This window comes from Acomys minous, assembly GCF_964271855.1.
Source record: "Acomys minous genome assembly, chromosome: 15".
Lineage (NCBI taxonomy): Eukaryota > Metazoa > Chordata > Mammalia > Rodentia > Muridae > Acomys > Acomys minous.
The window spans coordinates 5092348-5119904 of record NC_140497.1 but is presented as its reverse complement, the minus strand read 5'-3'; the positions used below and the strand labels follow the sequence as shown (position 1 = coordinate 5119904).

At 47.7% G+C, this 27557-nt stretch overlaps 1 long non-coding RNA gene across 3 annotated transcripts; it reads left to right on the top strand.

Moving 5' to 3' along the window:
• The first annotated feature begins 3603 nt into the window (after positions 1 to 3603).
• LOC311584371 lies at positions 3604 to 13139 on the top strand. Of its 3 annotated transcripts, XR_014774837.1 has the most exons (4): positions 3604 to 3993; positions 7533 to 7620; positions 7707 to 8698; positions 12110 to 13139. It is a non-coding gene; the product is annotated as an uncharacterized lncRNA (long non-coding RNA). The 3 variants fall into 3 exon arrangements; XR_014774838.1 differs by lacking the exon at positions 3604 to 3993 and having other exon boundaries at positions 7294 to 7620; XR_014774839.1 differs by lacking the exons at positions 3604 to 3993; positions 12110 to 13139 and adding an exon at positions 9453 to 9557 and having other exon boundaries at positions 7294 to 7620.
• The last annotated feature ends 14418 nt before the right edge of the window (positions 13140 to 27557 follow it).

The following is a 27557-nucleotide window of genomic DNA, read 5'->3' as shown; positions in this document are numbered from 1 at the left end:
TTCCTGCCCCCCCTCTCTCCTTCTTCCTGCCCCCCCTCTCCTTCTTCCTGCCCCCTCTCTCCTTCTTCCTGCCCCCTCTCTCTTCTACCCTCATTTCCATTCTTTATTTTATCTTTCAATCCCTGACCCTGTGGAGGACTCACAGATGACATGTGTTCATGATTTTACCACCAACTCGTATCTAGAAGACAGAGGCCCCACTACCACCTTCATTGTGGTTTCCACAGTCTGTATAACCTCTCCTGTGACATTCCCTGGGCCTTGGAGAGACTGACATGGATCTACCTCTGGAGGCTTGGCACTAAGCAGTCACTTACTCTCAGCACTTGGACTAGTGATGGGTCCCCATATAGCCCCAATTACACTATAGTTAGACAAAGACTTCCTTACACACAACATAAATGACATGTATTATGTAATAATTGTGATGTTGAGAGCTTTAGTTGGAGGACAGGCTCAAACTGGACCATGTCCCCAACACAGCCACCATTTGAAAGAGGTGACTTGAAGCCGTTCAAACGTAACTCAGTACTAAACAACCTCAACTGTTGAGTTGCTAAAACCAGGTGAGTCACCAACTGAATATCAAACACCCCAAAAAGAGAAAAAAATGTACTCTGACTACACAGTGATTCTGCTCAGCTATTTTGGGATTCTCTGGATAGTTCAACCATCAATGACTCACACGTCAGTGGCAACTAACAGACGTGTAATTGGATGTAGGAACCATTCAACAGGAGGGAAATCACGCCTTGCATATACTGGAAACTTCCTGGGGCCAGTGAGGTCATAAACCTTAGAAAAGATCCCATTACCACCACTTTGCTAGAAGAGTATAATTCCTTCCTACATTCGAAACCTTATGCCTATACCCACAATAATGTGGCTACCACTCCTCTCAAGGAAGTCTCTCTTTAAAGCAAATGGAGACCATCGCAGAAGATCACACCTGCACACAATGCAGAGAACAGGGCCGTGTTCTGCCCAACACCAACAGATACATCCACACCTCAGTCCTCATTCTATGGCTCAGGGAGCACCACAGAAGAGGGATGGGAAGATTGTAAAAGTCAGGATGCCACACAGTCTGTGACAAAAGTCTCTCCTGGAACAATGCCAACATCAGTGGATGTGTTAACGCAGAAGGGGGGCGGGGCGGGATTCTATGAGGTGACTAAGGGCAGCTCAGAGATGGACAGTTAGACAAGTTCCTCTATTGACAGTGCAGTGCAGAGTGGTCAGCCTTGAAACCATATACACAGGAACAACAAAAACAGACTCGGCTGTAAATACACACGAATATGTATGTGTGTGCATACATTCACCTAATAATAACATAGTCAAAGAAAGAAAGGCTGTCTGTCAGCTTGAGAGTTGGAGGGCAGGGGAGGGGTATGAGGGAAGAAAAGAACGGAGTAAGTAATGCAAATATGTTTCAATTAAAAACTTATATCAAAAAACAAGAGTTTTCTGCCATTTTCTCTGAGCACAGCAGTAGCATATGCTAATAAAATTATGACTTTGATCACAAATGTTTTCTCCATTAAAATAAAATGGAATCAGCTCAGCATCATCCCACAAAAAAGTTTTATAATCCTAAGATTTTTCTGGGTCAAATATATAATATATAATAAAAAAACATAGCCGCCCTCTGCCCAACGTGATCAGAGCCAAAGAGGGTGAGGGAAGCCATCTTCCCATCTGCAAAAAAAGTGTGGCTAGCCCAGGGGGAGGTCACCTGTCACTTGCCCACAGGCTGGAATCTGCTTTCTTTGGGAACATAGAGAGCCACGCCAGCTGTGCAAAGTGCAGTCTCCTGATTTTCATCACAGCCTCACCTTCCCTTCATAGCACCTCAGACAATTTATGACTTGCCATGCATATGTGCAAAGATATAAAATCAAACAAAACTGCTCTTTTCTTCAGAACATCTGTCTCCCTTATGTGGCAGTTATTGGACAATTTCCTGAGGAATTTATTATTAAACCAAGGGGGGGGGAAGAAATCTTAGGATAAGCTATGGAAATCCCACTGTGCAAGACAAGGCTGAGAGAGCGCGCCCTGAATGCTGGAGAGCCAAGTAGAATTTTAAAGCCTTCCCTGGCTTCCAGCAGGAGCTCAGACTCACCATTTGCCTCAGCTTTGAGGCCGGGAGAGCAGGGTGGAGACCTGTTCAGGGTAGCCTAAGCGCTCCTGAGTACCAGCTTCCATTGGAAGACGGAAGACGTGAAACATCGGGACATCCGCCTTCTTCCAGAAACTGTCAACTAAATTGGTATTTCCTCCAAAATCCCATAACAGGCACAAATATGGAAGGGACTGCTCGGTGCCCTCAAGACTGCATTTTTACTTGACAGGAAGGCAGAGTAAGGCCTTTGGAAGAATGGAGTGCGAGTGCAGTTTGCTCTTAACTCCCCTTCCCTCCTTCCCTACCTTTCCTTGTCTTGTCCTCCTTTTCATCCTTCCTCCCTTCCTTCCTCCTCTTTCTTCCTGGTTTCCTTCTTTTCTTGTTTGCTTCCTTCCTTATCTTCTTATATCCTTATAATAAATTCCTCCCTTCATACCTCCTTTCTTCTCTTCCATTTTTTCCTTATTTTCACCCTCTCATTTAGCTTTTTATTTGTTGTTTAATAGTAATTAATTGTAAAATAATTTTACGGGTTTATATACATTTTGAAAAAAATTTGGCAGAAACAAGGATAATAACAAAAAGGCTAAGGTTTCCAGTGTTGAACTTGGCATGCCACAGGGTCCTGGGTGCCCATATCTCTGCACTGCTAATGTCACATGGGTGGTCACATGAGTATTGTGTGGCTGCTGCTGTGACTTATATCTCAATAAGTCAATGAAAGAAGAAGAGTAATGGCTTCACCGCAGTGTCTCTGAGGGTCGAAGGTGTCACGACACAGACCATGGACAGCAGGCTGAGAAGCTGCTCTCCTGAGCCAGGCTGGCTTCCTGACGTCCAGGTTGCCAATGCAGCTGAGTGGAGGGCACCCCACGACCTACAGTCTCCCCATAAGGGAACCTAGGCAACCCCCTTTTGTTGCTAAGTAATAAGAGGCATAGCAAAGGCACCTCTTTAAATGTTGTCGGAAGACCATGCCACGAAAGAGTGGTTTGTTTCCTGTTCTCCTTGAATTCTAAAAGAATGTCTTCATGCGATTCCACAGCCCATTCCAAGCTTAGTTTCTTGGCACAAGGAAATTATGATCTCACTAAGGAAAGCAGGCTGCTGGCCTTTCCTGATAGGCCCTCCTAAAGATCTGGGAAAAGGAGCTGTGGATTTCTGTGCGGCACAATGAAAAACAAAATAAAACTCCCTTCACCCCATGTGCTTAGAAAGCATCCAAGTTATTTGTCCCGAGGTGTCTGATCTGGAAAAACTGCCAGCCCCAGGGCATTTCAGTCCTTTGAAGGTTTCATTACGTCGAGCTGAATAACCCATAATATAAAGACTGAGAGGACGAGTCGGAAAACTTGCAGCGTATAAACTTTTACTGAACTAAGTCCCTTCATTAAATGGAGGCAAGCACCTTTGAACCGCGGGGCTAACGTCTGTGCAGTAATAACCGCCGTGCGGATTATGACGTTTCTGTTTGATGTTTAACGGTTCTTGGAATGGCCCCGCACATCTAAGGGTCTGACTAGGGGCGAAAACTCCGTGTTTACAGCAGCCTAGCAGAGCCAGCCGCACTGCCCGCCCAGCTCTCAGGAGTATTAACCCTGGTTCTGCCACTCCGAGCAGCAGCCTCGGGCCCTTTGCAAACAGCTGGGAGGGATTTTGTTCAGCCTTGCAGGCACTCGGCCTGCTCTCACGGATGACTAGGGTGATGGTGCGAACAGCCTTTGCTCAGGGCTGTCACTCCCCCTGGTGAAGGGGGACAAAGGACTGTGCCAACCCAGGAGCAGGCCCGGTGGCGGGAAGCACGGCCATGCTTGGCGCTGAGAGTCACGGCTGAGCAGATGGGCTCTCCCCGTCTAGACGGAATGGTACTGTCCCAGACGGAAAGGTCTCTCAGGCCAGACAGTCCTGAAGCACCACCCCGCTGAGGGGCCTCTGAGGCAGAGAGGGAGGAAAACAAGAGAAAGGCAGAGTCCTTGCAGGCAGGGAAATTAGCAGGGTGAGCAGGGTCCACTGTGCAGTGGTTGTGTGTGTGTGTGTGTGTGTGTGTGTGTGATGTATCTGTGTGTATGTGTGTGTATGTGTAGTGTGTATGTGTCTGTGTGCATTTGTGTTATGTATCTGTGTATGTAGAGTGTTTATGTGTGGTGTGTGTGTGCAATGTGTATATTCCTGTTATGTATCTGTGTGTGTAGCGGGTGTATGTGTGTGTATGTGTGGTGTGTGTGGTGTGTGTGTGCAGTGTGTATATTTGTGTTATGTATCTGTGTGTGTAGTGTGTGTATGTGTAGTGCGTATGTGTCTGTGTATGTACCTATGTGTATGTGTGGCTTGCAGTGCCGTGCACATTACCCACGAGCTCAGTATAACAGCCTCCCACTTGGGTTTTAAAGGAAACTGTAGAAAGTAAACACTTCTGTTGCTGGATTTGCTTCTACAGCAAGACAAAGAAATCCCCCTTTCGTACTTTGTTCCAAACACTAGGTTTCGAATGCAGAATCACTTAAACCCAAACAATGACGCGGCCAACAACCCAGCTGCCTCAGATTTCGTGTTTAAAAGGGTGTGTACGAGTGGACGTTAGTGGGGAGGGTGGATCTTTTCCAGTCATGGACTCTGTGAACAGGAGGAGTTTAGAACGTCCTGTCTCCTTATTCCCAGCCACGCAGTGCCGAGGGTCTGGCTCTGCTGTCCCTCCTGAGGGAGCTCTCCTTGTATGGTTCTTGTAGCTATTGGCTCTTTTTGCATAATCAGCTTCATGGGATCGGCATGTTTGGATGCATTTAATGTGTGTAGATCTCGGTTTGCAAGGAACAAGGGGGAAAGTCAGTTGCTCGCTTTCTTGGTGGTGTACTACAAAGCACAAGGCAAGATGTACCTGCCTTAGAGCAATGTGTGTCACGTGTTCACTTACACACACAGAACGTGGGTCTCAGTGTACACACACACAGAGTCTCATCGTACCTCAGTGTCGGCTCCCATCAGTGCCTGGACCCTCTGCTGGTAGACAGGGCAGCCGACATGTCTTTGTTTGAAGTTGACATAGATTTTAGACACATGGTCTGTGCTGTATTTGTGGAGACCTAGTGATACAGACTGCTTTTTGTACAAACTGCTGAGTACTGAGTGTGGTGTTCTCGCCACTGTTATTTAAAGATGCCTTTTAAAAAATATGACTGGAGCTTGTGAAAGCTGCCGCATGGCAGTGTTTACACAGGCTCTACAGTGGACAGGAAGGCAGCAGAGGCAGGAGGGCACTGTTCTGTCACACTGGGCTCTGAGTTCACAGAGACTGTGCCCTCAGTGTTCAGAAAAAGCATTAGCCTCTCTCTCAGCAGTCTTGGTGTCTGTGAGGAGTGCATCCCAGGGAAGAGGTGACATGGAAAAAGCAGTACCTGTCCTCAGTCCCCAATCTGTCTTAGTCCTCGCGGGATCAAGTTGAGAAAAGAATTGAGGCTTTGCTCCATGGTGCTGAGCGTGAGCTGACACGGCTGCTAAGAGCGGCCAGGGGTCTATTTAGCCTATGTTTTGTCAACCTTAGCACTTAATGGTATGCCTGATATATAATCTCAGGTTGCTGTTGAAAACAAAACCTAGCTAGGCTTCTAGAAACGGGAAAGACATGGCCATCAGACAACACACGCAATGTCAGCCTCCATACCACAGGCTCTTGGCACAAACTGTAAGACACTGCTGCTGCTGCTCTGAAATGGCTTTGAGATAGATGAGCATCACTGTTAACAGAGCTGAGAAGCTGCCGCCTTTGAGTTTGGGCCTGTAAGAATGTAAAGTCACATTATACAGTGTTTAGCGATTTAAGGAGAATTCATGTTAATTCAATGAAACATAAATATCATAAAACAATTGACTTCAGAGAAGAAACTACTTTCCATGACGCTCTGTGGCAATGTTTGTTATTTCTCTGTCTTCAACATCAAATAGTAATTTAGTTTTCTTCTACAAAAACTAAAAGCCGTCATCTCTACCTAAGAAAACAGAGAAGTCAACTGCAGTCAGTGCCAAGGCACTGTTCCTCAGGCTGCCCTTTCCCAGATGGCCCTACGGTCAGAGGCCTCTATAGGAAATGGCTATGAAGATGATCAGTGGAGATTTTGCTAAGCTGGGATTCTAGGGAAACGAGTTTGTTATGTATGAGGCTTTCTGCTTGCAAGTTCTAGCACCAGCAATATACTGTGTAAATTTTAAAACAAATAAAATTATTTTTTTACTGGTTGACAAGAAGATTTCCCATGGAGAGGGAGGAGAGAGGGTAGCTCCCTCAGTATTAGCCCCTCGATATTTCTGGGCCCTGTTACACATTTGTGAGGATCCTTTGCTTTCCCAGTGGGCCAGGCGGTCAGCATTCTCTGGGTATGTCTTCTGGCCTTCGCACGTTGCACCTGCCTCTTAGCAAGTTGTTGTCACACCTGAGCTCAGCTGGTTGCTGTCACTGTCCAACTGGCTGTCTACTGCAGGGCACATCGCAGTCTCCCTTGGGAATCCCATAATGCAATTGGTGAAGACACCTTCCCCTCCCCCAGGCTGGCCCCAGGTGCATGTTCAGACCTTCCTTTCTGCCCTGTATTCACACTGAGTTTTTCATGCAAAGCAAGATTTCAGTAAGAAACCGATGGCTTGTTCTGGCTCCACCTTTCTCTTCCATGTCTCCCGCCGTAAGGTCCCTGGCAGAGGCCATCTTTCTATCACCAGTCCTCCTCCTAGCTCCTTTCCAGGTGTGGTTTTCATTTTAATGCCCAAGTCTAATTATATCTTTCTTTCTCTGTTTTGAACCTTTTAATCGGTTGATATATTGCCCTGAGATAAATTTCAACTTGATTGTGGAGGAATGCCTTGAGTGGATGTTACAGTTGTCAATAAAGAGCTGTTTAGCCAATCAGCAGGGCAGAAGGACAGGAAGTGGAGGGCGGGTCTTCCAGGAGCTGACAGTTGACAGAGGGAATAGGTGGAGAGAAGCGGCCCTAGGAGGATCAGATTGGCAAGTGCTTGGGATGTAGTAGGTTATGAGGATTAGAGTAGTTTATTTTAGTTTACTAGTAGATTACTAGCAATTTTGGTTCTGCCCAGCGCAGTGCTTGCAGCTTTGAATTACACCTCAGTCTTAATTGTGTCGGTTATTGGCTGCTTAGGCCTGACCGATGCAGTAGCTACAACACTTGATAGTCCTCCAGGAGATTTCACGGCCTTCTAAGCTATTAATGAGATCACTTAATTCTAAGACTCCCTGGTGTTGAACATTCAGTTCTTCCCTCTCGGAATATTTCTGCTCTATGATCCGTCAGATCAAGCTCCTATCCCTTATATTCAAACCAGATCCACCACCATCTGCTCCCAAAGGACTCCCTTGAAAATGAAAACTAAGTTAGGGTCCTCTTCAAAATCAATACAGGTCCTGCCCGAGGGAGAAACTGTGCTCCCAGCAACATGTGGATGTAGGCAGCTCTGTCGCCGCGAAGGCTTCGTGCACGTGCGGAGAAGTGAGTGTGTCACGCCTACTGTCGAATAAGAACAGCCACTTAAGTTTTCGCCTTCACAGCCCTGACCACTTCTCGTTTTGTCCCAGGTTAATCATAGGATATAAGCTAACGCTGGTGAAAACATTGTCAGTGGAGTCTGAAGGCTTGGAAGCCATCACAGAACTCCACCGGGCCCAAGAGAATGAGGTGTAATTATGAGGCAGCAGAACTCAAACCAGGGGAGCAGGAGACACGCAGGACACTGCCCACGTCCCAGGACTGACCTTCCTACACCAACGGTCCTTCTTACAAGTAGAAGTTCGCTCTAAAGTAGTGGTGGAAAGCATAGACCAGGAAACACATACGTCAGAGAAGTCTATGGCCACCACTATCACTTTGTGCACCGTGTGTTGCTGAATGTGCCCCTGCTTTCCTGGGTCCGACAAGGCACTGCATCACCTCAAATGTGTGAGTGACATACTGACTACCCTGTGACGTCACGATGGCTACATTGGCTCCAGGAGGCAGGAAGCTTTCGGTTCTGTTTTCGACTCAGGGACCGCAGTGTTGTGCATGCAGGCTGTCAGGGAGCAGTGTTGTCATGTGGCACGGGCTCCAGACCCTCTGGCCTCTGCTTTCTTCCTTCTAGTCTTAGAAGCGGACTGGGATTTGCTCTTGCAGGGTCCCCCACGAGCTGCGCTGTGCCTGGTGTGCAGCTCAGTGGATGCTGCGACTCTGTGTAACAGATGTGGATCAGCTCAGAGCCTGAAAATCATCCATCATTTGACATCAGGCTAGGCCTCGCCTCTCCATGTGTTTTGTTTACACGGGTTCAACATAGCACAGGACTTGTAAACAAAACACCCAAGGGACCAATTCCCAAGGCTGCGGGTGACGGGAAATACGATGAGAGGAGCACATGTGAAGTTCTTAAGCATCAAATCCTGCAGGCTAGAGCCCCAATACAGCCTTTCCTCATTCTGACTGTTAGGCCTCTCTCAGCTGAACACGTACCTGAGGGACTGGGAGAGGGTTCGGCAGGTAAAGGTCGTGGGAAACAAGCTCATATGAGGACCCAAGTCTGGTGTCTAGAGCCCAGGTAAAGGATGGCGGTGCATGCCAATAACCAAACAACATGGGTGTGGCGGTGCATGCCTATAACCAAACAACATGGGTGTGGCGGTGCATGCCTATAACCAAACAGCCTATAACTGCAGTGCTGGTGAAGCAGAGCCAGGCAGTTGCCTGGCTTGCTAGGCAGCCATTTTAACAAAAGCAGGCAAGCTCCAGGGAAGTGTGAGCTGCCTCATCTCTATTAAACAAAGGGAGCTGGCCAACCAACCCTCACTTCACTGGGTCAAGGTGTGTTTTACAGACTCAGATTTACTGAGTTTTGTTGGGTGTTTTTCTCCACACAGAAGCCGAGCTTCTCTGCAACTTCTTGTCTGTCTCAGCTGGGCATCACTTCAGGTTTCCGTAGCGCACACTGGATCTTTCTTTTCTTCACAGTATGCCTCGACACACATTTTTAAAATAAGCCAATATTCAGAAACGGTGGCAAATATCGAACCGGTGTCTCTCACTAAAATCCTGGCGCTCACCGACACCTGGCAGTATCAGAACAAAGTCTTGTTCTCACAATTTAACATTTCTTTTCCTTTGAGGCGTATCTGCTGTACACTTAATTACCAATAATTGCCCACCAGGTGGAATGGTACAAGAAGTAAATATCAATAATTAGTAATTGTGTAAGACGGTTCATTTTTTTTCTCCCTTTGGATAGATTTATGCTTGCTGTTGCTCTCGAGCACAGCCCTTGAAATATGAGATAATGGATTTTTATTGATTTTCAGCTGAACATTGAAGATGTACAAAATACATTTCCATAACTTTGATGGCCATGAGCTTGAGGACATATTGATTGGAGCGACATGATACATTTGTTTGTTTAGAATATGACCATTATGAAAGGCAAGGATGCTTGCCAGCTGATGAATATGGCACACTGTCCTGAAAGAGGAAGTGCAAGGATTCAATGCATTCAGAGCCCCCTCTGCAGGCCCATGTTGCTGCCTGAGCCTCTTGGGCCAGCTCAGGAGTGCTGCAGCTTTCTCCACCTAAAAGGAAGTGTGTACAAAGGAACCACCACATGTACTGTGTGTGTGGGTGCGTTGGTGTATGCATACATACTTGTGGGGGGAGGGGTGTATGCGCGTGCGTGTAAGGGCTTGGAAGAGTGAAAGACCATACTGGCTTTCTCAACAGTTAGCCAAATGGCTTTGTGATCAGGGCCACTTTCAGGGAGATTATTTTTCCCAGCAAGCTGCAGAAAGCAAGAGCCTCAGAGGCTCTTCAGTAAGGAACCCTCTTTTCTTGCTGAGATAAGAAGAGTTCTGCAAAATTCATTCAGATGCAGATGATGTTAGTGAGAAATGAAGTGTTAATTTATTATCAGAGGGCCTCCTTAGCCTAGATGGGCTATAACTGGGCCGCAGCAGCCTCAATCCAGTTACAGCAGCCATCTTAGAAAGTAAATCAGTCAGAAGCAGCCTATGCAATCAGTGTCTGTCTATTGATCCAGAGTGCTGACAGCAGGAACCTGACAGCTCCCCGGCCAGTGTGCCTGCTTTTGCTGGTCCTAGCAGAAGTTGGATGGGCTTTAACCCAGGCCATAGAGGCTATCTGTGCTGTGTTCCTCATGGTGCCTTCATAGGGCAGTGAAGAGCCAGGTGCCTGAGAGGCAGGATGGGTCTCCTGTCTTTTATTTATTCTGTGTGACTTGTGTTAGATAAGAACACTTATTAAAAAGAGAACTCAGAGTTCACATGACTGCTGTCTGTAGACTGGGCACAAGCATGTGAAGATAGTATGTGAAGTCTGCCCCATTTATATGGCAAGATGTGTGCAAGTCCTGAAAATCAACACAGACAAATAATCCAGGAGACTGAATAAAAAACAGTATGGTTCACATGGTAAAGGTCCAACCACATGGCCACTAAAAACAAGGATAGACAAACAACTTCATCAGCAAGGTGAAATGCAGGTGTCATGTGCATTTGGTACCCACTCCTGGCTTGTGCACTTGGTGCCCACTCCTGGCTTGTACATTTGGTCCCCACCCCTGGTTTGTGCATTTGGTGCCCACCCCTGGCTTGTACATTTGGTACCCACCCCTGGCTTGTACATTTGGTATCCACCCCTGGCTTGTACATTTGGTGGCCACTCCTGGCTTCTGCATTTGGTGGCCACTCCTGGCTTGTGCATTTGGTGCCCACCCCTGGCTTGTACATTTGGTACCCACTCCTGGCTTGTGCATTTGGTGCCCACCCCTGACTTGTACATTTGGTACCCACTCCTGGCTTGCACATTTGGTACCCACTCCTGGCTTGTGCATTTGGTACCCACTCCTGGCTTGTGCATTTGGTACCCACTCCTGGCTTGTGCATTTGGTACCCACTCCTGGCTTGCACATTTGGTGCCCACCCTGGCTTGTGCATTTGGTACCCACTCCTGGCTTGCACATTTGGTACCAACTCCTGGCTTGTGCATTTGGTACCCACTCCTGGCTTGCACATTTGGTGCCCACCCCTGGCTTGCACATTTGGTACCCACTCCTGGCTTGTGCATTTGGTACCCACTCCTGGCTTGTGCATTTGGTACCCACTCCTGGCTTGCACATTTGGTACCCACTCCTGGCTTGTGCATTTGGTGCCCACTCCTGGCTTGGACATTTGGTGCCCACCCTGGCTTGTGCATTTGGTACCCACTCCTGGCTTGTGCATTTGGTGCCCACCCCTGGCTTGTACATTTGGTACCCACTCCTGGCTTGTGCATTTGGTGCCCACCCCTGGCTTGCTTGCACATTTGGTACCCACTCCTGGCTTGGACATTTGGTACCCACTCCTGGCTTGCTTGCACATTTGGTATCCATTCCTTCTGTGCTTCAAGGTGAGATTTTTCCAGCAAGTGGGTGATCTGTTTCTTAATATTGGGTCTCTGATCAGCTGTGTGCTTAAGGCAAAGCTCACTACTTTAATGCACAAGTTACTGAGAGGCATCTGCTGTGGCCCACAGCTTCGTCTTGATTTTGTACTATGTAAGCTGAAGCTATGTGGTAAAATGCCTAGCCTACACCACAGTCTGGCTAGGGTCTGAATACAAGAATTCAGAAAAGTTCACAGCAGTCGTGAGGGCATCAGAGTTACCCCGCCTCCCCACCCAGCAGTAGGAGCATTAGTAGAAATGCAGAAATAACCCAGTCTTGAATTTTAAATTATAGCCAGATTTTTCTGCTGCTGAAATTATACTTTCAAAGATTTCCAATGTTTCTAAGAATAATTCATTAATAGAAGAAAAGGAAAGCGCACAAACCCAGAATAGAAGGTCATTATCTGGTATTTTTATGGGAGAAAGTGACATGAATATTGTCAAAGAAGGTGTGTTTAAGAGCAAAGTTGTATTTAAAAATTAATCACTGCTCTTTTCTAATTGTATCCCTTGTCCCCATCAGGCTTGTCCTTTGTCTACAAGTGGAGGTCTCAGCCTTCCTGTGTCGCCTGACTCCAGGCTCGTCTGCTGACCCTCAGCAGTGCCAAGACCCTGAGTGTGCAGAGCCGGCCCAGCAGGGGCTGGGGTGTAGGTGGGCCCACAGGTGACCCTTGCCTGTGAAGCCTGCCAGCCACTGTCCTAGGGTGGGTCTTGTCTCACTACATGGAGATGGGAAAAGATGAACTCCAGGCCCTTTGCAGGTGTGACAAGCTCTGTGACAAGCCATTCCCCAGGCATCAGTGGCTCTAGCTTCCCAGGGGACCCTGGAACTGCAGTGTAAGACCTTCCATTACCAAATGCGAAGCTGAGGCACAGAGATGCCAGGCCACTTGCTTGGTGATGGCGTCGGGATCATTTTTCTTATGTCACTGTCACTATTTGCTACCTGTGGACTCGGCAGAGAAGGCAATGGGTGTCCACGGAAGGGAGGAGCCTTTCTGACTCAAGAGAAGTAAAGAAACGCTTCCCAGAACACGCTTGTCCGTCGGAGGCTGAGCTTCGCTGTGCATCCTTTGGCTTGCCCAGAGCTCACTATGTAGTTTTGGCTGGACTTGAACTCAGAGATCCACCTGCCGCTCTGCCCGAGTGCTGGGGTGGAAGGCATGCAGAGCACATTTTCCATGGAGAGTTAGGAAGGAAGCCAGTCTGAAAACGAGATATACCCACCTCGCACTCACTTCTCCAGAATGACACGGAACAATCTGAAAACCATCAGGATGGAGCCAAACATAATAACAAAGTATGTTTGGAAACATAAAATATCATCTCAGAGGAATATTTCCAAGAAATCCAGCTCATAGCTAAAGTTGGAAAGTTAAAATAGCTCCCCCACGTTCGGCTGCTGGAGATTGAGAAGATATTGCTAAATGAAAACTGTCTTAAACTGTGTTAAATCTCCCCAGCTCTGTGTCCCCCTACACCCACACAGCACCGGGAGGCAACACCCTGTGTCCCCCTACACCACACACAGCACCGGGAGGCAACACCCTGTGTCCCCCTACACCCACACAGCACCGGGAGGCAACACCCTGTGTCCCCCTACACCACACACAGCACCGGGAGGCAACACCCTGTGTCCCCCTACACCACACACAGCACCGGGAGGCAACACCCTGTGTCCCCCTACACCACACACAGCACCGGGAGGCAACACCCTGTGTCCCCCTACACCACACACAGCACCGGGAGGCAACACCCTGTGTCCCCCTACACCACACACAGCACCGGGAGGCAACACCCTGTGTCCCCCTACACCACACACAGCACCGGGAGGCAACACCCTGTGTCCCCCTACACCACACACAGCACCGGGAGGCAACACCCTGTGTCCCCCTACACCCACACAGCACCGGGAGGCAACGCTCCCTCTCCCATGTCCCCTACACTCTCTGTGACCATGAAAAAAGCTCAGCTATGGGTGTTTCGTGAAATCAAAGGTCATGTCAACTTCACGCGTGTATACACGACATCGTGCCCATACTCACCCCTTTACACGCCTCCTCTCCTTACTCCTGCCTCCACGGGTGTGTTGGTGTGCAGGTCTCATTTCCTTAAAGGGGAGCGTGCGTTGTTCTTAGAACCTAATTGACCCTGCCGGCTTGGGAAGGCTGTGTGGGCTCGTCACTACCCAGGGCCACTCAGCCTTGGGTGTCCCTGCTGGCCCTGCCTGACTCCCTGGAACCCAGTTCTAAGAAGTTTAAAGAATGACAGGTCAAAACCCAAGTGTCCGTAGGTGTCTGGGTTTATTTCTAGGTCTTTGATTCGATTCCATTGATCAACCTAGATTTTTTTTTTTTTGTGCCAGTACCATGCTGGTTTTGTGACTATAGCTCTGTAGTGCAGCTTGAAATCAGGGATGGTGATGTCTCCGGAAGTTCTCCTATTGTACAGAATTGTTTTAGCTATCCTGTTTTTTTTTTTTCCCATCCATATGAAGTTAAGGATTATTCTGTCAAGGTCTGTAAAGAATTGTGTTGATATTTTGGTAGGAATTGCATTGACTCTGTGCATTGCTTTTGGTAAATGGCCATTTTTACTATGTTGATCCTCCTGATGCATGAGCATGGGAAATCTTTCTATCTTCTGATACCTTCTTCAAATTCTTTCTTCGGAGACTTGAAATTTTTGTCATACAAGTCTTTTATTTGTTTAGTTAGAGTTATACTAAAGTATTTTATATTGCCTTTGGCTATTGTGCAGGGTGTTGTTTCCCTAATTTCTTTCTCAGCCTGTTTATTGTTTGTATAAAGGAGGACTATTGATTTTTTTTTTTTTGGAGTTAATTTTTTATCCAGCCATTTTGCTGAAGGTGTTTGTCAGCTGTAGGAGCTCTCCAGGGGATATACCTAAAAGATGCTCCACCATAGCACAAGAACACCTGCTCAGCTATGTTCACAGCAGCTTTATTCGTAACGGACAAAAACTGGAAACAACCTAGATATCCCTCAACTGAAGAATGGATAAAGAAAATGTGGTGCGTTTACACAGTGGAATGCTACTCAGCTAATAAAAACAAGGACATCATGCAAATTGCAGGCAAATGGCTGGAACTAGACAATATCCTGAGTGAGGTAACCCAGACCTAGAAAGACACGCCTGTCAGGTACACACTTCTACATGGATATTAGCCATGTAGCACAGGATAAGCACACTACAACTCACAGACCCAAGGAAGCTAAGTAACAAGGAGGGTTCAAGGGAGGATGCTGGAATCCCACTCAGACGGGGAAACAGACACTGGGAGTGGATGAAGAGAAAGAACTGGGGAAGGGGGTGGGAAAGGGAACTAGGCTGGGAGGTGAGAGGGCTGGGAGGGAGAAGGGAAACCAAAGGCGGGAGCTCTGGGGCAAACTGGAGACCATGACAGCGAAGGCTCCTGGGAGGCTGTGGGGGTGACTCTAGCTGAGCCTCCTAGTAGTAGGGGTCATGGAGACTGAAGTGACCACCTCATACAGCCACCAGGACCTCCAATGGAGGGAGGGGGACACCAACCCACCCACAAAACCTTCAACCCAAAATTTACCCAGCCTACAATGTGTACAGGGATAAAGATGGAGCAGAGGTTAAGGGAATGTCTAACCAATGACTGGGCCAACTTGAGACCCACCCCATGGGACAGAACCAACCCGTGACACTACTAACGATACTCTGCTAGGCTTGCAGACAGGAGACTAGCATAACTGTCCTCTGCGAGGCTCCAACCAGCAGCTGTTCAAAACAGATGCAGAGACCCACAGCCAAACACTGGGTGGAGCTTGGGGAGTCTGGTGGAGTTGGAGGAAGGATAGAGAGATCCAGAAGGGACAAGAATTCCACAAGACCAATAGAGTCAACTAACTGAGGCCCATGGGGCCTCACAGAGACCGAACCACCAGCCAAAGAGCATGCATGGACAGGATCTAGGCCCCCTACACATATGTAGCTGATGGGCAGCTTGGTCTTCATGTCAAGAGGCTGTCTCTGACATGGACTCTGTTGCCTGCTTTTGGATCACTTTCCCTTAGCTGGGCTGCCTTGTCTGGCCTCAGTAGAAGAGGATGCCTGCCCTTAGTCCTGATGTGGCTTGATGGGCCGGGGAGGGGGCAGGATTGGTGAGTGGGAAGGTGGGGAAGGGCTCAACTTTTCTGAGGAGAAGGGGAAGGGGGAAAGGGAAAGAGTGTAGGAGGGTGGACTGGGAGGAGAGGAGGGAGGGGGCTTCGATAGGGATATAAAGTGGATAAATAAATTAATTACAAGGAAAGTGAGTAGGGTGGGGGATGTGTGGTTTGTGGAGAATGTCATGTGATGTTACTTCTTTGATCCATCGTGGAAGTACCCTGAGCCCACTTGTAGGAGCACAATAGAACCTTACAGTTTCCTCAAAGCGAAGACTTTAGAAAACACCCACTGGGTGGTTTCTCTTTGTTTTTCTTCTGTTTCGTGTAGATGGGGTAGAAAGAAGGGAACAGAAGTACAGGTACCAGGAAAGGGGGACTCAGCTCTGGTTGATGTATGTAGGGTGGGCCCTGACCTCCAAGCATTCTTTTTCTCCAGTGACAGGGCAACTGTTAATGTGTGGGGAGACTGGTCCCTGTGAGGTTAGGGCATGTGTAATTTCTTCAGATGTGTGACGCTGGAAACCATAAACTTCTTACTCGGAGCCCGCCTTCCTTTCAAGCTTAGTACGCATGTATATAAGTTTAAAGTATTTGATTAATTACATTTTTGTTTGCGTGAGTGTCTGTGTGGAGGTACTTGTATACCACAGTGCCTGTGTGGAAGCCAGAGGGCAACTTGTGGGAGTTAATTACCTCCTGCAACCATATGAGTCACAGGGTTTGAACTCTGGCCACCAGGCTTTGGGGCAAGCCCCTTTACCTGCTGAGCCGTCTTGCCAGCCCCACATACCTTGTTCTTTGGTAAGGGAAATGGGCCGGCTCTTTCCCTCTATTTCAAATCATAACTTGAGAGGGTACTTTTCTATGGTTATGACAAAATACTGTGACCAAGACAGTGTATATCATTTTTAAAAACATTTAATTGGGCTTATGGTTTCTGAGGGTGAGATTCCATGACGGTGGAACAAAGGCAGCAGGAACAATTGAAAGCTCACATTTTGACCCTCAAGTAGGAGACACAGCATGCACAATGGTAGGAGCCTTTTAAACCTCAAAGCCCATCGTCAGTAACACACCTCCAGCATGACCTCACCTGCTAACCCGCTCAAAATAGTTCCATCAATTAGGGGCCAACTATCCTAACATACATGGGGCGTGCTCACCCAAACTACCACAACTTCTAACCTGAAGTGTCTGTGTACACCTTCAGAACACCCATCCAGCCATTCAGTTCATCCAGCCCTCCACTCTCGGGTTTAGCCAAGCTGTATCTAGAATGTGCTGGGAGTGTAGCCTGTGGGAATACAGTGTGGGCAAATTTCCACAGACCTTGATGGCGATCAGCATACCATTCAGATAAAATGCTTCAGCAGTACACTCTCCAGCCCTGACTTAATTCCACCACTCCTTTATTTATAACCAAGCAACAAACCACAGACTACGTTTCCCAGAGTTCCTTGTCACCAGACATGGTGTGTGAATGAGTTCTAACAAATGGCTCACAAGATGAAGCACCAGCCATAGCCCTGAAATGAACTGGACACAGTCTGAAGCTTGCCCGTGACTTTTCCTCCAGGTTTCTTACAGTGTCTCTTGGAATGCTGAGGTTGTGTTGGTCATCATGAGCAGCTTGGTAGAAGCCAGAAGTTGTGTTTGATTAACGTGAGATTCGAGAAGGAGCCTGGATCCTTCAGAGTTCCAGTTGGCTCTGCCTCAGCTCTGTGCTCTTTAAGAAACACTGTAGAGCCTTGTTGTTCAAGCTTCCGGTATTTCAAGAATTCATTTATGCATATTTATGTCTAACTAAAATAGGAGTTCCCACCCCAAGAATGTTGGATGAGTTAAGAAGACATAACGGGATCCAGTCTGGTGCCTTGAAGAGTTTTTCCCTGAGTAGTTAGTTACTTTAAGTTGAGATGGGAGTGTTTGAAGTTTAATGCAGTCACAGACTGAGAGCATTCCAGGTGGGGAGGAACAGTACCGAGAACGAATGGGCTACACATCAAAGATCCAAGGATGCTGACTTCATGCGAGTAGACCAGGGAGAGTGTGGCGGGGCCTAAACCTGGAGAGGCTGGCAGGAACCAGATGCTCCCTGACGGTGACAGCATGGTAACAGGTCTGCTCTTCTAAAAGGAGACGGGAGGCTACTGAAGAGTTTTACAATAATCAGGCCGCGACTCTTAAACATTTATGCTAACTGCGCACGGCAGACAGATTTTACTGCTCTGGGCAGAAGGGCAAGAGGACCACCCAGGAGTTCGCCCTCGTTTTTTCCTGCTGTTCACTCCAGATCCAGAAACTGAAGTGACAGGCAAGTAGAAGGCTCCTGAGGGGGTGGATCTGCCCTCCCTGCCCTGAGCTCCCTGTAAAGAATCAGGAGGATTTCCTTAAGGTGAGATTTACCTTCTCCAGTGTTCTGCGAACAGTGACACATTCAGCCTACTGCTTCATAGCACATAGCATACCCATGACAGTAGAACCGTATTTTACCCACTGGCATGTGTTCCCAAGTATCCAGCACAGCGTCTTGCACACACTTGGTGCTCAATACATATTTATTGATTTAGTTAACGGGTGGGTGAGTAAACAATACTTGTATAATTCTTCCCAGAGGAATCTAAAGATGTGAGCAGAACTTGCTGGGAGGCTCCGTGGAGAGTTGTTTGTTTGCTGACTCTGTTGATATTTGTAGCTAAGGCAGCAGAGACTGAAAGCCTGGGTCTGATTTTGCAAATTCATTTGCCTGTGTAAACAGCCATGCTGGAGGCGTATGCATAGGACGGAGGAAGGGAGTGGTGTAACCTCTGTCCTCTGGCAGATAGTGTCTGAAAACACAACAGCGACAATGTTAGCCCACTCGCTCTTTTGCAACCTGGAGCAGTAACCGTAGGAGGCCCTGGTGGCTTTTCACCTCTTTGTCATGATTCAGGTTTGAGCAACACATTTCGTTAGCAGTTTCATTTGTCTCCTTGATCATGGCGGTTGTTGAGTCATGACTTGCGACTCTCAGTATCAGAAAGAGTGTAGAAACAGCAAGACAACTTTTATACAAAATTTTGAAGTTGATCGTGATTAAATATTTTGTGAAAACATCTTACGCTAAAGCCACATAATGGTTCGCAAGTGAGACTTTCTGTGGTGGGTCAGAGACACAGAGAAGACAGGGCTACACAGATTAGTCTGCTGTCAACAGCCCTCTTGTGACAACAGGAGACAGTGGCACGGAGGCCATCATGATGGAAGCTGAGAACACATGACAAAGGAAAATGGGTGTGAGAGGCTTCCTTGGGAGCTGAGAACAGGGCTTTTAAAGAATTCATAAAGTGACCACCCGATTTCAAGCACCCGCTCATTACTCTCAGGGCTGGTCTTCCAGGGGGCAAGTGCAACCCTTGTGGGAGTAGGAAGTCAGTAGACCTGCTACTATCACTGTGGTCTTGTGCCCAGGAGGTGTGTCATGTACAAATACAAGACACATTTGGAGTGTTGGAAAGGACACCTGGTGTTGAAATGTCATGTTCTTTCATAACTGGTGAGCACTGTTTCCACTCACTCACAGTAGCTGATGGTCCACTACACTTCCACTTATCTTAAAAAGTCCCCAAGTACAGCAAAGTACAAAATTTAAACACAGCTCGTGAATGGTGACATTCATATATACTTTCTCTTATCATCTCATCCTTCCCTCTTATTGAAAAAAAAAAACTTTTTCAAAGCCAGACTTTTCCCATAAAGCTCTGTTTCCCACAAGATCCTATGGATGCTCCTCCAGCGTGCCTGTTTTCACAGGCAAGAGAATTTACTAAACCAGACCCAGGCTTTTTAGTTTGCCAATTAGCAAATACGAATCACTTGGTAATCATGTCTGCTTATTTAACTAAATTTGTTGCCAATGTGTAGTCTCCCTGCTTGGTTACTGTGTTTCTTTTTCTCATTTGTGAATGACAGGATTGATACTGTTTTTGTTTGTTTCTTTGTTTAAGTTTGAATACACAGAGACCCCCTCCCCTCTGTTTCACGGATAACTTAGTTGCAGTTGATAATGCTGTGATGGTTTGGATGTGAAATGTCTTTCATGGGCTCATGTGTCCTAACATTTGATTCCCAGAGGGGGATGCCCCTTTGGGAAGCTGTGGGGCCTTTTGTACACAGGGCTTACCAGAGAGATGTCCAGCCAGGGGACAGATGGAAGGGTTCTGCGGCAGCTTCTGGGCTGGTTCTGCTTTCTGGTCTTCAGGCTTCCATGGTGATGGAATGCATCCCCTTATATGGAGCAAAACCAAGTCCCTCTTCCCTTAAGTTACTTCAGTCTGGTATATTGTCATAGTGAACAAGTGTGTTATACAGTCACTGCAAAAATGCACAGGAGCATCAAGGAGGAAGGACACTGGCTTCCCACTGCAAGGGTGTCTTGGTTAGTTAGGGCTTTATGCCTGTGAAGAGACACCATGACCACGGCTACTTTTTTTAAAGTAGGGCATTTCCTTGGAGCTGTCTTACAGTTTCAGAAGTTTAGTCTATTATCATCATGGCAGGGAACATGGGGTCATAAGCAGACATGGTGCTGGAGAAGGAGCTGAGAATTCTACATCTTGATCCACAGGAGAGCAGGAGTGTGTGTCCCACAGTAAGCCTGGATTGAGCATAGGAAACCTAAAAGCTCGCCCCCACAGGGAATCACTTCCTCCAGCGAGGCCACACCTACTCAACAAGGCCACATCTACTCAACAGGGCCACACCCACTCAACAGGGCCACACCTACTCAACAAGGCCATACCTACTCAACAAGGCCACACCCACTCAACAAGGCCACGCCCACTCAACAAGACTACACCTACTCAACAAGGCCGCACCTGGGAGCGATGTAGCTCACTATGGGCCAAGCCTTCAAACACATGAGTCTATGGGAGGGTGGGGGGCAGACCTATTGAAAGCACCACAGAGGGGTCTGGTTCTGCAGTTTTCTGTTATTCTACTGTGTACACAGTAGTTGAGACCGTGGCTACTGTTGACTGCAAACTCTGCATCCTTGTCCTCCTCACAACCTGATTTATTTAGAAAATCACAACAATGTTGCATTCAATTCCATTTCTTTTGTATCCTCCACATTCCAGGGTCATTAAAATCTCTTAGTGTACATTGCTTTGGATACTTGCATATTTTATAAAATGGATAAGCTGCAGCAGCAATTTTTTGTTTTGTTGCTTTGCTTGCTTGTTTGATTTGGTTTTTCTAGGTAGGGTTTCTCTGTGTAGCCTTGGCTGTCCTGGAACTCACTCTGTAGACCAGGCTGGCCTTGAGATCACAGAGATCTGCCTGCCTCTGCCTCCCTGAGTGCTCAATTTTTTTAAATCACTAACAATAGGATTTTTCAATGTTTCATTAATATAAATTCTACTAATGTTTTTATTCAGTTTGTGCAAAAGCTATTGCTAAATGTCTAAACTACAATGGTTGCACATTTATATGAATCATCAACTGTTTTCTGACTATGGAATTCAGAGTGTGGGGCCAAAGGCATTATGCAGACAATATTTCTCAAAAAGGAATTTTCATAGCTAAAGATATTTGACTCGAGTCTAATTTGCTTCACTGATATGTCAGTTAACACTTGGAAATCAGTTCATCAACCAGTCATCTCCTAAAATGTTCATGATGACTCAGATCCCATGCTGCCCACTGGCTGTACTTGTTATCTTCAGAAAGGATACCCGTTTACAGACAGTCCTCACTGCCAGCTAGTCCTGCAGACACACGCGCTTGCCCTCTGTATGCGAGAAAACAGACGGGCTGGGAGGGTGCTCGGGTCCCTCCTGTCAGAGGGAGTGTGCCAGAGGCCAAGGCTGGGTGCTTCCTCCCCAGGGGTGCCTGCCTCTGAACCCCATTGCATTCCATGGAGACATCGGCTTGCTGCATCCAGCCTTTTTCATGCAGTCACATCTCAGAATGCCTCCCACTCGCCGGGCCTGCTGCTGGGAGCAAATGTGAGAGCATGAGCCAAGCTCTGGGGGAACAGGCGGTTGGCAGTACCGACTCTTTTCTCCTCCCCTTCTGGAAGGCAGTGCCTGCCGTGTGGGACGGGACTGGGCACACTTAGCAGTGATGCCCTCTGATTGCTAGAGGATCTATTTGAGAAAGAGTAAACGAGCTGGATTCCAAGAGGAAAATTAGAAACCACTCCAGTCCCAGGAGAAGTGCTCAGATGCTGAGAATTTACCACCTAATGCTGAATTTCGTATACCTGACAGCAAAAAGAAAATAACAGTTAAGCAATTTACAAAGTGCTGGATGTGAAATATTGAGGAATTTATTTTGTTCTGAAAAGGAGGCAATGGAAACATCTTGTATGAGGTCCTGGGGTTGGAGGTAGCATGACTGACATGTGAAAACCTATCTGCATTTAATGTGCACAGCTCTGATTTAGGGACATGCAGCTCTGAAACCAATACAGTTTCAAGTGTTTGGGCATCTAATCAAGCAGTCAGCACATATGAAACCCCAATGCATCCTTTGAGAAGTAGAAAAACAGACTTAGGTTTTCACAGCTTTCCCGAAGGCAGGCTGATGTACATACACTGCATGTATTTCAGATTTACACTCAAGAGGCGTATCGCCTATAGGCACCACAAGTCCAGCAACACCGAGAGATTTCCTGCCTCCTCACTGTCCTCCCATGGCCCCTCTCCGCTTCCTCACAGCCCTTTCCCAGGACGCTGCTGCTCAGCAGTTCCCGCCTCGTCGAGGATGCATGTTCTAGAGTGATGTGTAGTGGGCTGGTAAAACATGCTTTCTCTGGTGTCAGCTTGGCTCCCTCTACACGATACCTCAAGATTCATACATATTTTAGTGGACAATAGTTCACTCCTCTGTGTTCCTGAGTGGTGGTGCTCCCACATATGGGCTTTAAGTCTGAGTGGATATCGTGGCTCATTAACCTACATTTGTTTCTGCTCCATAGGAGGAAGATGTGCTTGTCTTACACTCCAATTCTTCTTCCATCTTTACCAAGGGGGTGAATTCTTCTATGACATTCATGATTCAAAGAGATACTATTTGTGACATTTGTAGTTGTGTGTATGTGTGTGTGTGAGGAATGCTGTTTATGACATTTGTAGTTTTGTGTGTGTATGCCAGTGTGTTATAACACATGCATGTGTATTTATATGTGTGTGTGTGTATGTGTGTGTATTATGTTGCATATGTGCATGTATGGGGGATTGTGTATGTGTATGTGTGTGAATGTTAAGATGGAGGACAGAGGACTGCCTTGGGTATCTGTCAATCTGAAGATACACCTTTTTTTTTTTTTTTTTTGAGACAGGGTCTCTCCCTGATATACAACTCTCTGACCTGGCCAGTGAGCCCCCGAGCTCCATGGGTCTTCCTCTGTCCCGTCTAGCCATATGTAATCAGTGGGGGTTGTTCTCTGAATGTTGTTTTCCAGCTTCTGAGGCAGAGAAGCTGCCCTATTTTCGCTTTAAGGACTACGTTCTACCCACCACCTCTGTGGTACTCAATGCCTTGTTGAAAAACAAGCCTTGCATCAGCATCAGCTGATTCAGCACACTGAAGATCTGAGCATGTTGAAAGGCCAGGGGCTGTGCTGAGGTACTCAGCATGACAGCAGTTAATCTTGAGTGTCAGACAAGCCTGAGACACACGTGGGAGACTGGTGAGTGTACCTCTGGTGTCTGAGTGTGTTTCCAGAGCCAGGCATCGAGGTGGGAAGACCCTTGGAATGTGTGCTGCAGTGCCCAACAGGCTGGCCCAGAGAGAACCCAAGCGGGAGATGCCCTCTTTCCGTATCCTAGCCTCCATGCGTAAGCAGCCTTCTTGGCCACAAGCTCCCTTTGTCTTGACAGGCTCTCCAAGTCCATAGCAAGAAGCAAGCAGCCATGGAGCAGGCCCTGTGCCTAAATAAGCCCTTCTTCCTTTATGTTGTTTTGGGCTGGATGTTCCTGGTGTGAGCTTCTGGCCCTGCAGCCCCTCAACACGTATGGTCTAACCTGGTCTGGTGGTCAGGGAACTGTGCTGAGCCTCACTTCCATGTGCCACACCCTGTCCCTTTGTTGTTCTTGCCACATCCCACCAAACAGCCAGATTATGAAGTCCTGTGTGTGAGCCCTGATTCCCTGACTGGCAGAGCAGGCACCACTTTCAGTCTCAGCCACGCCCCACCCACCCCTGGCAGACCCTTCTCCTTATGGCTCTGGACAGTTCACACGACTACTGTCATCTTCTCTCATCTTTCCCCTCTCTGTTTTTTCAAAGGCCACAGAGATGTTTGGGGACCATGTTTCCAGCTGGGTTCTGGATCCTGAGGCCTTGGTTAGAGGATCACAGGCTGCGTGCTTGCTTTACGCACAGATGTCTTGTGACCCTGGCCTTGCCTTTGGATCAGGGCATTGTTAATGTGGTGGGGTGGGGTGGGGGTGGGGTGGAGATAATGGCTGAAGTAAGTAAGGAGTGGGGAAGCAGAAAGAAGAGGGGGGTGCTGTGCCCACCATGGCACAGGCTTGCCAGGTCCTCAAGGACTTAGTGACGCTGAGGCAGAGAGCTGAAAGCCACAGAGCTCGGTGCCTTGAGTAAGTCTCCTCTTCTCCCTCCTACCATTCCCCTGTGTGTTTCCCCCTTTGACTGCCCCAGGGGTCAGCCCCACTCCTGGTTGCCTGCTGCTAATGACCATCTCTGTTCCTTCCTCTTTATCTCACAAAATGCCAGTGGATGGTCACAGCTCACACACCTACCGGAAGTCCTGGGCAATGGCTGGCAATTTTCAGCAGCTCCCGACTGAATTCCTGCCAGCCAGGGTTCTATCTCAGAGTATCTTGTTACTGGGGCACAGGGGTCCTCGCAGCAGCTCCTAGCCCCATCCTTCGTGCAGGATGGAGCCCGGTTTCCATTCACAAAGAGAAGCATGCAACAAAGGCCACATTCTTCTCCTGGCTTCTGCATGGTCTCAGCCGACATCTGTTTCTGAACATGGCTACCTAGGCAATCTGGCATGCCACACAGATGTGCCTCTGGACAGGAAGCTGAGAGAACTTCCTCAAGGATGACAATGGCCCCCGAGCAAGAACTGAGTCCTCTGCCACCGAGTCTCAAATAACTGAAGGCTGAGCATCTGGAGGCCTTCCTGCCGTATGCATAGTCCCCACCGAAGTCACTGGGGAAGCTTTGCAACAGCAATGCACTGCTGCTCTCATGTTGAGGAGATGAAGTGACAGGGAAAAAAAAGCAACAACAACGACACCTCTGCCCTGAATTTTTCTACCCAGATGTAGCCCATGAGCATCGCTCTTTAGAGTCACCATGGAAACACACTGTAGGCATGTCTGTGAGGGCATTACTAGAGAGGTTTAAGGGAGGGCAGAAGACCTCTGAGTGTGTCACACTCTCCTATGGGCTGGAGTTGCAGAATGAATAAGCAGCAAATGAGCAGTGAGCGGCATCCCAGCATTCATTGCTCCCTGCTTCCCAGCTGTGAATACAACATGGCCAGTCAGCATCCTTCTCCTGACACAGGCCTTCCCTGCTGCGATGGACTCACCCTCAGACTGGAAGCCCAGCAACAGGATACCCATCCTCTGAAAAGCCTGTGCTGGAGTTGCCATCAAGGGATCATGATAAAGGGGTACAACACTCGTGACTCTGACCTGCCATGCGCTTGGACATGCTCCTTAGCAGCCTGAGGACACGCTGTGACCAGTGCTAGGAGCAGAAGGTTCCCATGGTTTAAATGAGGATGAAATGAAGACTAGAGTGAAAATATACAAAGGGCGTGGACTGTGTGGTGGAGTGCAGTGTGGGCCTTGACTCTGACACTGTGGTGAGACCTCTTGCTGGGCCAACTCTGAGTTGCCTTGCTTTGCTCTGTTAAGCCCTCTGGAACACACACACACACACACACACACACACACACACACACACACACACACAAGCATTGTATTGCTAATGCCTTAAGTGTATCTTAAGCCAACCAAGCGGACAGTTGAGTTTACATCAGAGTTTACGTAAGAACAGTGCCCCACCCCCACCCCCACCCCCACGCCGGGAAAGCAGTTCTGCAGTTTAGACCCCAGAGGTAACAGGTGATTTTTCCTTTTCTCCTTTGCTCTTGGCTTTTCACTTTGTTACCACTGAACAAGCCACCATTCCCCACACATTTTATTATTGCTTATTAAACACTGAGGGGAAAAAAGCATATATCAACTTGATGTCTCCCTGAGTAATTATACTTTCAACCTTAAGTATTTAATTTTCCAATTCAGTCTAAGATGCTCACTTGACATTTATAAAATATTATTAAATCCTTGGTGAAAGTAACAATTACTGATGACACCAGTCTCCTCCAGGACAATTACACTACTCAAGAGAGTTTTTTTCCAGGTACAATTAAATAAAATACGAATGTGGGAATTTTCTGTCCAAGATCTCATAGGGATTTGTTAAGTTCAGGGTGCCTTCTGCTCAGTTTAATTTGTATTTTTCACTAGGAAATAGCTATGAACGCGGCTGATGATATCTTACGTGTCCCTGAGGGACACTGTGTTCAGCTACTGTAGTACTGAGCAAGGTTGAAACAGCAAACACGAACTAGAGCATTTCCCTTCAGAGAGCACCTTTGCTGAGGTACTTTTCTTTCTGGTTGCTTACTTTGTAAGGCTTTAAAATTTTTTTTCTGCGCTCTGTTGTTGATACAATACCCAATAGCAATGAGAATGCAGTGCCCTGAGAAGGAGACAAATGGGCCATTGATAGTGCTGCAAACCAGAGCCTGAGCAGGTGTGTCCATGACTGGAAAGAAGAAGGCAGCTCAAGTTGCCAATAGCAACAGGCACAGATCTGGGCTTAGGCTGCTGTCAGCAACAGAGACAGACAGGTGCATCAGGTCCCCAGCTCTGTCTAGCATCAGAGGCATGTTTGTCATCTTGCGAGGCATCCACCGGAGAAGAGCACTCACACCCGGGTTCGAGCCAACAGTGACCTGATTAGCCAGCATGTGATGGCACCGGGTGTTTGGAGCCGCGGACATTTCTCAGGGTGGGCTTTGAAGCACAGAAACTACATCCTGGGTTGACTTCACTCAGCAAGAACAGTTAGTGAAAAGCAGAAGCTAAAAATCAAGCTTGGTACCTTTAGGGGCTTTCCCAGAACCAGGGGCTTTGGTGGATTAGGGCCTTGGCTCTCATTTTGGCAGGTAGGGCTGCCTGCGTGCTGGGTCCCAGGGCCTGAATGCCACTTCAGTTGTAGTGCCAGGTGTCCTAAGATCTGGGGTCCTGCCAAGGTCTGGGGCCTCACAGACATTCTTACCCAGAGCAACAACAACTACTTTTCAACCAGCAGCCAGAGGTACAGCCCTGCTTTATGCTCATAAGAGACCGCACTCTGTGCATTCTCTAAAGGAAAAGAAGCAGTGCAGTGAATACTGGAACACACACACACACACACACACACACACACACACACACACACACACACTCACACTCTCACACACTCACAGACACACAGGGACTCTACTGGATTGGTTTACTGATACCCTGTGTAATCCAGTAAGTACCATTTGTATGCTGAGCAGTTGCTCAGTTAATGATGCTGGATGCTTGAGTGCTTCTACCCTGGCCCTGCAGGCTTGGGGACTTCTGAACAGCCCCTGGTCTTCAGTTCATGTTGGGAACCAAAGAGGCTTTGGTCTTGATCGTAGTGGCAGTAGGGACACATTCACCAGTGAGAGGTGAAGGCACAACGCTCGTCCTTGGACCTCTTTATATCTGAGCTTCCAGAAGGTCCCGTCCACCCCACTGAGGGTCT